We start from the raw sequence: 9,749 nt of genomic DNA, 5'->3' as shown, positions 1-9,749 counted from the left end.
TAAAATATTCTGATTCTTGCATTGACGAATAATACTAAAACTGACAGTGATCAAAGAAGTGGAACTAGAATTTGGAATAAGGAAGATTTTGCAGATTCAGCAAAAATAAAATTTACAGGTGCTCAAAACAGTGAAACCAAGTTTCTAAAAGATTGGACTGATTTCGGACAGTATTGGGCTGATTTTGGACAGAATTAAGTTGATTTCAGACAGTATTGGGCTGATTTTGGACAGAATTAAGTTGATTTCAGACAGTATTAGGCTGATTTTGGACAGAATTAAGTTGATTTCAGACAGTATTGGGCTGATTTTGGACAGAATTAAGTTGATTTCAGACAGTATTAGGCTGATTTTGGACAGAATTAAGTTGATTTCAGACAGTATTAGGCTGATTTTGGACAGAATTAAGTTGATTTCAGACAGTATTAGGCTGATTTTGGACAGAATTAAGTTGATTTCAGACAGTATTAGGCTGATTTTGGACAGAATTAAGTTGATTTCAGACAGTATTAGGCTGATTTTGGACAGAATTAAGTTGATTTCAGACAGTATTGGGCTGATTTTGGACAGAATTAAATTGATTTCAGACAGTATTAGGCTGATTTTGGACAGAATTAAGTTGATTTCAGACAGTATTAGGCTGATTTTGGACAGAATTAAGTTGATTTCAGACAGTATTAGGCTGATTTTGGACAGAATTAAGTTGATTTCAGACAGTATTAGGCTGATTTTGGACAGAATTAAATTGATTTCAGACAGTATTAGGCTGATTTTGGACAGAATTAAGTTGATTTCAGACAGTATTAGGCTGATTTTGGACAGAATTAAGTTGATTTCAGACAGTATTAGGCTGATTTTGGACAGAATTAAGTTGATTTCAGACAGTATTGGGCTGATTTTGGACAGAATTAAGTTGATTTCAGACAGTATTGGGCTGATTTTGGACAGAATTAAGTTGATTTCAGACAGTATTAGGCTGATTTTGGACAGAATTAAGTTGATTTCAGACAGTATTGGGCTGATTTTGGACAGAATTAAGTTGATTTCAGACAGTATTAGGCTGATTTTGGACAGAATTAAGTTGATTTCAGACAGTATTGGGCTGATTTTGGACAGAATTAAGTTGATTTCAGACAGTATTAGGCTGATTTTGGACAGAATTAAGTTGATTTCAGACAGTATTAGGCTGATTTTGGACAGAATTAAGTTGATTTCAGACAGTATTAGGCTGATTTTGGACAGAATTAAGTTGATTTCAGACAGTATTAGGCTGATTTTGGACAGAATTAAGTTGATTTCAGACAGTATTGGGCTGATTTTGGACAGAATTTGGCTAATTTCGGACAGAATTCCCGTTTTAATTGTAATTGTATCTCCTTGTTTTCCTTTCATGTTAAAGCTGTTGGTTGTCGTACTCGTAATTCCAAATGTAATCTTCTTTATGTGCCGTATTGTCGTGTTAATGTTACCAAGAATGGATTTATTTCACGTATTTGTCTTCTTTTTAATAATTGTGTTGTTAAAGATAATTCTATTGATCTCTTTTTTGACCGTTATAATTGTTTTTGTAAAAAAATTAGTAAAATTGTATAATTTTGTATTGTTAGATTTTAAGATTTATATATATTTTTATATGGTATAGTTTATTCCATTCTGTAAGGGGCGGGTTTCCCGCTGTTGAATGAGTTTAAAGAGAAAGAGAAAGAGAAAGAATTGGGCTGATTTTGGACAGAATTAGGTTGATTTCAGACAGTATTGGGTTGATTTCAGACAGTATTGGGCTGATTTCGGACAGAATTAGGCTGATTTCAGACAGTATTGGGTTGATTTCGGACAGAATTAGGCTGATTTCAGACAGTATTGGGTTGATTTCGGACAGAATTAGGCTGATTTCAGACAGTATTGGGTTGATTTCGGACAGAATTAGGCTGATTTCAGACAGTATTGGGTTGATTTCGGACAGAATTAGACTGATTTCAGACAGTATTGGGTTGATTTCAGACAGTATTGGGTTGATTTCAGACAGTATTGGGTTGATTTCAGACAGTATTGGGTTGATTTCGGACAGTATTGGGTTGATTTCAGACAGTATTGGGTTGATTTCAGACAGTATTGGGTTGATTTCAGACAGTATTGGGTTGATTTCAGACAGAATTAGGCTGATTTCGGACAGAATTAGGCTGATTTCAGACAGTATTGGGTTAATTTCAGACAGTATTGGGTTGATTTTAGACAGTATTGGGTTGATTTCAGACAGTATTGGGTTGATTTCGGACAGTATTGGGCTGATTTCGGACAGTATTGGGTTGATTTCGGACAGTATCGGGCTGATTTCGGACAGTATTGGGCTGATTTCGGACAGTATTGGGTTGATTTCAGACAGTATTGGGTTGATTTCAGACAGTATTGGGCTGATTTCGGACAGTATTGGGCTGATTTCAGACAGTATTGGGTTGATTTCAGACAGTATTAGGTTGATTTCAGACAGTATTGGGCTGATTTCGGACAGAATTGGGCTTATTTTGGACAGAATTGGGCTGATTTCAGACAGTATTGGGTTGATTTCAGACAGAATTGAGATAATTTCGGACAGAATTGTTTGGTACTGTACCACATTACCAGATTGAAAATTACCAGTCTCTGGCAAAATGAGAAAGATGCAGATGGCTTTTTGCATAGCATTATTAGTACAAGTTCAAATGGTAGATGGACGGAAGGGAGGTAAATTAGTTTTATAATTTGTTTAATTCATTTCAACTTTTATTTCAGACAAACTGCCCATGATACATATGCATACAAAGAAAGAAAATAAATAAAATTCATTATGTAACAACCATAAACAAACGATGGAGAGAGGTCCAATACTTATCTGTTGACATCTCTAAATTTAAAATACATTCTGGAATCCAACAATATATATTCATATATACAATTTTGTTTTTGCTTTTCATTATTCCGACAAGAAAACTGTAAATTTACAGCCTCAAAAATCCATTGGATGAAATATTGTTTTCGGCCACTGATGTATCGTTATAACATACTTTAAGTCGATCGATATCCTTTTTAAAATAATTTTACCATAAAGGAGAACAGTACATATGATCTGTAACCCCCATAATACCTTAGTTGTATAACTTGACTTACTGAAATGAAAATTGTAATCATGATGATCCCAAAAACGAAATTGAACAACAACAAGCCCATATACATGGCTGTAGTCGCGTGCTATTGAGTCGCGTTGCACGCGACTAAATAATTATCCCATTTTCTTGTTCATTGATATTAAAAATTTCAAATAAAAAAATAATTCAAATGATTTTTTTTATTTTGGTTTACAATGAATAATGAAGTAAAATTGTGTGGTAAAAAAAAATGGTAGTGATATGCCCTAATATGGTAGTGATATGACAAATAATTTTGTCACATAAAGGTAAAAACAAATTTAAAAGTATATTTAATGGTTTCCTGATTCATTTATATCAACATATTTTCTTCTCTTGTATGTATTACATTAGTAATCATATTACAGATATTTATCTCTCAGTCTCTCATGTTTTTTAAAAATCTTTCATTTTAAGGTGGAGGAGGTGGTAATGGTGGAAGTGGAAGTAAGTAACTTGAATTTATTTAAATGCTATCATATTTACGTTTTAAGTACTGCGCTTAGAAACTTGTATAGGCTTTATACAAAAAGCCATTATTATTAATTTATTTTTTGATTTTATTTTAGATATACAGTAGATAATTTTGGGGTTTCACCTTTATTAATACATTTTCCTACATTTTTTAAGACCTAGATAAACATTTTAATTTTGTATTTATTTTTTATTTCATCTATATTTTACACAATCAAGGTAAATAATTTGAATGTAACCTATTATTATGAATTGTATGCCATGGTACTGTATGGGCCCAGTTAAATATTTATTTGCAAATTATTATTTGAGTTACACATTTAGGCCTATCAATATCCTACCTTTTTTTATAACAATATTTACACATTTTCCAATATTTTCTAGTATGACCTCGGAAAATATTTCAATGTTGTATAAATTCTAACCTCTCATGTTTTTTAATTTTCATTTATTTAGGCAATCAAGGTTCTTCTGGAGGTAAATCATTTATATTTATTTCTACTGTCTATTATTTTAGAATTTAACTATTCTTCCAGATATTTGTCAATACCTAATAGTTATTTCTTTGGTCAATATTATCAGTATCATTAATATTGTAATTTTAACCCATTTTTGGCTACCAATCTAAGATTCCTGTGTTCAAGTCCTGTCATATGTCATGATTTTTTTTCATGACAACAAACTCCACTCATAAAGACTTTGTTTATATAGAGCATCTTGTGTATATATTTGTCGTGTGAACAGGATTTTCACCTTTTTAAGAAGAATAGTAAAAGGAACTTGATATTCTATGGTTATTCTTGGCAATTTGCCTAAATATATATATATTTTTTTTTTATGTATTTACAAACACATTTTCTTTTTTCTTGTATGACCAGTTAAATATTTCAATGTCATATAAATTTCCGTCACTTGTGTTTTTATTTCTTTTATAAATGTCCTTTCATGGAATAGCTGTTGGACGTGAGTATTTCACATATTTAAATACTAACACCCACTCTGTCATTATTTGATGGGTCTAAGTATAAGTCCTTATACATATTAATAATTAGCAATTTTTATTAATTTCACCATATTTCAAGAGGCTGCCAGGCTGTATGTTCCAATTTCATGGGGACCAAAACAATACAAATCAACATACTGTACAATTACAAAGATAAAGAAATATTAAAATAATCTAACTATGATAATTATTATAATAATAATTTAAAACTCTATAATAGGATAGGATAGTACATACTAGGAAGCAATAAATTTATATTTATGCCAGATATTAATTATTAGTGTTTTGGTGAAACTCAGGAAAATAAAAAAAAAAATCCAAATGGGGACTGCTATATCTGCCCTTCATTTTAAATAAAGTTTTGTTTTTATAAGTATAATAAATATAAAATATAATTTATTTACATCAGTAATCAGTTTGTCTTTAATATTTTATTACAATTTTTCTTTTAGTTCAGGTAGAACAAGCAGGCCAAGTAGCTGTAACAATTGCAGGTAAGTAAAATTGTATCTAAAAATATGAAACAGTACTAAATCTTTCACTTTTTTTCTTTCAATTTTTGTCAATACCCAGGGTGAAAGAATACAAATCACAATTTATAGAATATAATTTATGACAAATGAGAAACAAAACAAACAGAGATTATAGCAGGAAATAATTTGGCCAGTGTAGCATAGCAAAATACTACTACAAAAAATATGCAACCTTATTGCTACCTATTTATCAAATGGTATAGCCACAGTGGCGTAACGCAGAGGCCTGAGGCCCATGGGTTTAGCCAGTGAGCACTCATAGCCGTTACGCCACTGTAGAGCCAAATAAACGAAATACTGTACAAAGACTTTCCTACTACAAATTTTCATCAAAACGTGTTAATGAAAACTGTACAATATATTTATATAACTATTAGTAATACCTATATTTGTACTGCTTTAGATAATATTCTGACAAAACACATGACACATGGCCAAACCACAGCAACATTTGATCAGCAAACACAAGTAAGCAATAGTAAAGATAACGGAGAAGACACCACGACAATCCAGGAGGCTATTGCGAACAATGAAACCAATACTAGTCAAACTAGCCAAACAACTAAATTTACAAACCAACTTGGCAGTAATACGACAAGTGTGTATGAAGGTGTTGATGGGGATGACATTGGAAATACAGTTCACACAACCAATCAGTCCACAACTGTGCAGAATACTGCAAAACAGGCAACCGAACACACAGTGACCAATCAGATATTAAATGGGCAAATAACTGCGAATCTTAACTTGAATAAGCAGACAGAGGTGATGACGACTGCAACCAATCAGATAACAGATGATGGTGGATATACAAGTACTGAAGAAAGTGCCCAACATCCTCATTATGACGATCACAGCATTAATCCAAACACTGACCAAGAGGATGACACATATGAGGTGTTTGAATATGACATTGGCAATACAGTTCACACAACCAATCAGTCCACAACTGAGCAGAATACTGCAAAACAGGCAACAGAACATACATTCACCAATCAGATAGTAATGACTGCAAATCTTAACTTGAATAAGCAGGCAGAGCTGATGACGACTGAGCTGACAACCAAACAGAGAACAGCTGATGGTGGATATACAAGTACCGAAGGAAGTGCCCAACATCCTCATTATGAAAATCACAGCATTAATCCAAACACTGACCAACATGCAGAGCTTGGATCTGCTACTAAAAGTACAGTTCAGACAACAACAAAGCAGACGACTACAATGCAGACGACACCGGAGCCATCCAATCAGATAACAGCTGGTGGTGGATATGCTAGTACTGAAGGGAGTGCCCAACATCCTCATTATGAAAATCACAGTCATAAGGCTACAACCAAACAGATCACTGTGCAGACGAAACCTGAGGAGGTAACAACCAATCCGACAGCAACCAAACAGATGACTACAATGCAGATGAACTCTGAGCAGACATCCAATTATAATGTAACAACAAAACAGATCACTGTGCAGATGAAACCTGAGGAGGTAACGACCAATCAGACAACTGAACAGATGACTACAATGCAGACAACACTTGAGCAGACATCCAATTATAAGTCAACAACCAAACAGGTCACTGTGCAGACGACACCTGAGGAGGTAACAACCAATCAGACAATAACCAAACAGATGACTACAATGCAGATGATGCCTGAGCAGACATCCAATTATAAGGCAACAACCAAACAGGTCACTGTGCAGATGACACCTGAGCAGGCAACAACCAATCAGACAACTGAACAGATGACTACAATGCAGACAACACCTGAGCAGACATCCAATTATAAGGTAACAACCAAAGAGGTCACTGTGCAGACGACACCTGAGCAGGCAACAACCAAGCAGACAACTGAACAGATGACTACAATGCAGACAACACCTGAGCAGACATCCAATTATAAGGCAACAACCAAACAGGTCACTGTGCAGATGACACCTGAGCAGGCAACAACCAATCAGACAACTGAACAGATGACTACAATGCAGATGACGCCTGAGCAGACATCCAATTATAAGGCAACAACCAAACAGGTCACTGTGCAGATGACACCTGAGGAGGCAACAACCAAGCAGACAACTGAACAGATGACTACAATGCAGATGACGCCTGAGCAGACATCCAATTATAAGGCAACAACCAAACAGGTCACTGTGCAGATGACACCTGAGGAGGCAACAACCAAGCAGACAACTGAACAGATGACTACAATGCAGATGACGCCTGAGCAGACATCCAATTATAAGACAACAACCAAACAGGTCACTGTGCAGACGACACCTGAGGAGGTAACAACCAATCAGACAACTGAACAGATGACTACAATGCAGATGACGCCTGAGCAGACATCCAATTATAAGGCAACAACCAAACAGGTCACTGTGCAGATGACACCTGAGGAGGCAACAACCAAGCAGACAACTGAACAGATGACTACAATGCAGATGACGCCTGAGCAGACATCCAATTATAAGACAACAACCAAACAGGTCACTGTGCAGATGACACCTGAGCAGGCAACAACCAAGCAGACAACTGAACAGATGACTACAATGCAGATGACGCCTGAGCAGACATCCAATTATAAGGCAACAACCAAACAGGTCACTGTGCAGATGACACCTGAGGAGGCAACAACCAAGCAGACAACTGAACAGATGACTACAATGCAGATGACGCCTGAGCAGACATCCAATTATAAGACAACAACCAAACAGGTCACTGTGCAGACAACACCTGAGGAGGCAACAACCAATCAGACAATAACCAAACAGATGACTGCAATGCAGATGAACCCTGAGCAGACATCCAATCATATGGCAACAACCAAACAGATCACTGTGCAGATGACACCTGAGGAGGCAACAACCAATCAGACAATAACCAAACAGATGACTACAATGCAGATGACGCCTGAGCAGACATCCAATCATATGGCAACAACCAAACAGGTCACTGTGCAGATGACACCTGAGGAGGTAACAACCAATCAGACAATAACCAAACAGATGACTACAATGCAGATGACGCCTGAGCAGACATCCAATTATAAGGTAACAACCAAAGAGGTCACTGTGCAGACGACACCTGAGGAGGTAACGATCAATCTGACAACTGAACAGATGACTACAATGCAGATGACGCCTGAGGAGGTAACGATCAATCTGACAACTGAACAGATGACTACAATGCAGATGACGCCTGAGCAGACATCCAATTATAAGGCAACAACCAAACAGATCATCACTGTGCAGACGACACCTGAGGAGGTAACGATCAATAAGATAATTGCTGAGGAGACAACACAGCCCAAGCTAAGAACTGAGCAACTTACAATTCCTGAGCAAACAACTAAGCTTGAAATAGATATGCAGCCAATGAGTGAGCAAGCGACAACCAATCAAGTAAGAACCAAGCAGACAACACATGAGGAAAGATCATCAGCTAAAAGGCTATCAAGCATTCTGGGTAAAGATATATTGTGTAGTACAACTTATTAAACATAACCTGCTAAACTTACTGTTCAGTGGTTGATTCAGAAATTGTGCATACCTGGAGTCGAAATAACATTTTTAATTGTTTGCTTTTATTTATTATATAGACACCAGCAAAGTTTTAGAATTAAAGTATATCAATTATATTAGATCTATCCAAGATACATCTCAGATGTCTCAAGAGATTCGTTTATCAGACAGAAACAGAGGTAACTGTCACAACTAAATATCAAATTTACTATATTCAACCATGCAATACAAAATAGGATAAAATAGAAAGTAAAAAAGTTAGTATATAACATGTTGAACTTCTATATAATGTTTATATTTCGTAATACTATCTAATTTCTTTTGCAATATCTTTCTACATATCTTTGTACTAGATGTTGTCATCAATCTGCTAGAAAGGGATAATTTCAGTATTTCCAACACATTGATTGGAAATGCCCAACATTCACCATCAATTTCATTGGAAATTCTAAAAACTTGGCACAACAAAACAGGTATGTATCCATATAAACCGAAAATATATTGTGGGACCAGTAAACACTTCCTTTACCAATAATGTTTATTCCAGAGTTAAATTACTATTGGATACATTTCTCAATGCCAAAAAATGATGTTTTTGATATGCATTATATATGTTTAACAGGACAATTGGCGATCATCGTTTCAAATGAAGACTTTATTGTTGAGCAAGATGGTATAATACAGTAAGATTTAAACGATCATTTACAATATATCAATACACACCTATTAAGGGACACATTGTAGCATTCTGAATGTGTCCCCATATAGGGTACCTACCTCATTTTATGATCTTTTTCCTAACCCCTTTTTCCCTTTAACACGTGTGGATGTTTTCTAGGCTAGGCTAGAGTACATTCTAGGTATCCCTTTTACCTTTAACATGTGTGGATGTTTTCTAGGCTAGGCTAGAGTACATTCTAGGTATCCCTTTTACCTTTAACATGTGTGGATGTTTTCTAGGCTACGCTAGAGTACATTCTAGGTATCCCTTTTACCTTTAACATGTGTGGATGTTTTCTAGGCTAGGCTAGAGTACATTCTAGGTATCCCTTT

This window comes from Antedon bifida, chromosome 1, assembly GCF_963402885.1.
Source record: "Antedon bifida chromosome 1, ecAntBifi1.1, whole genome shotgun sequence".
NCBI lineage: Eukaryota > Metazoa > Echinodermata > Crinoidea > Comatulida > Antedonidae > Antedon > Antedon bifida.
This window is presented reverse-complemented; position numbering follows the sequence as displayed.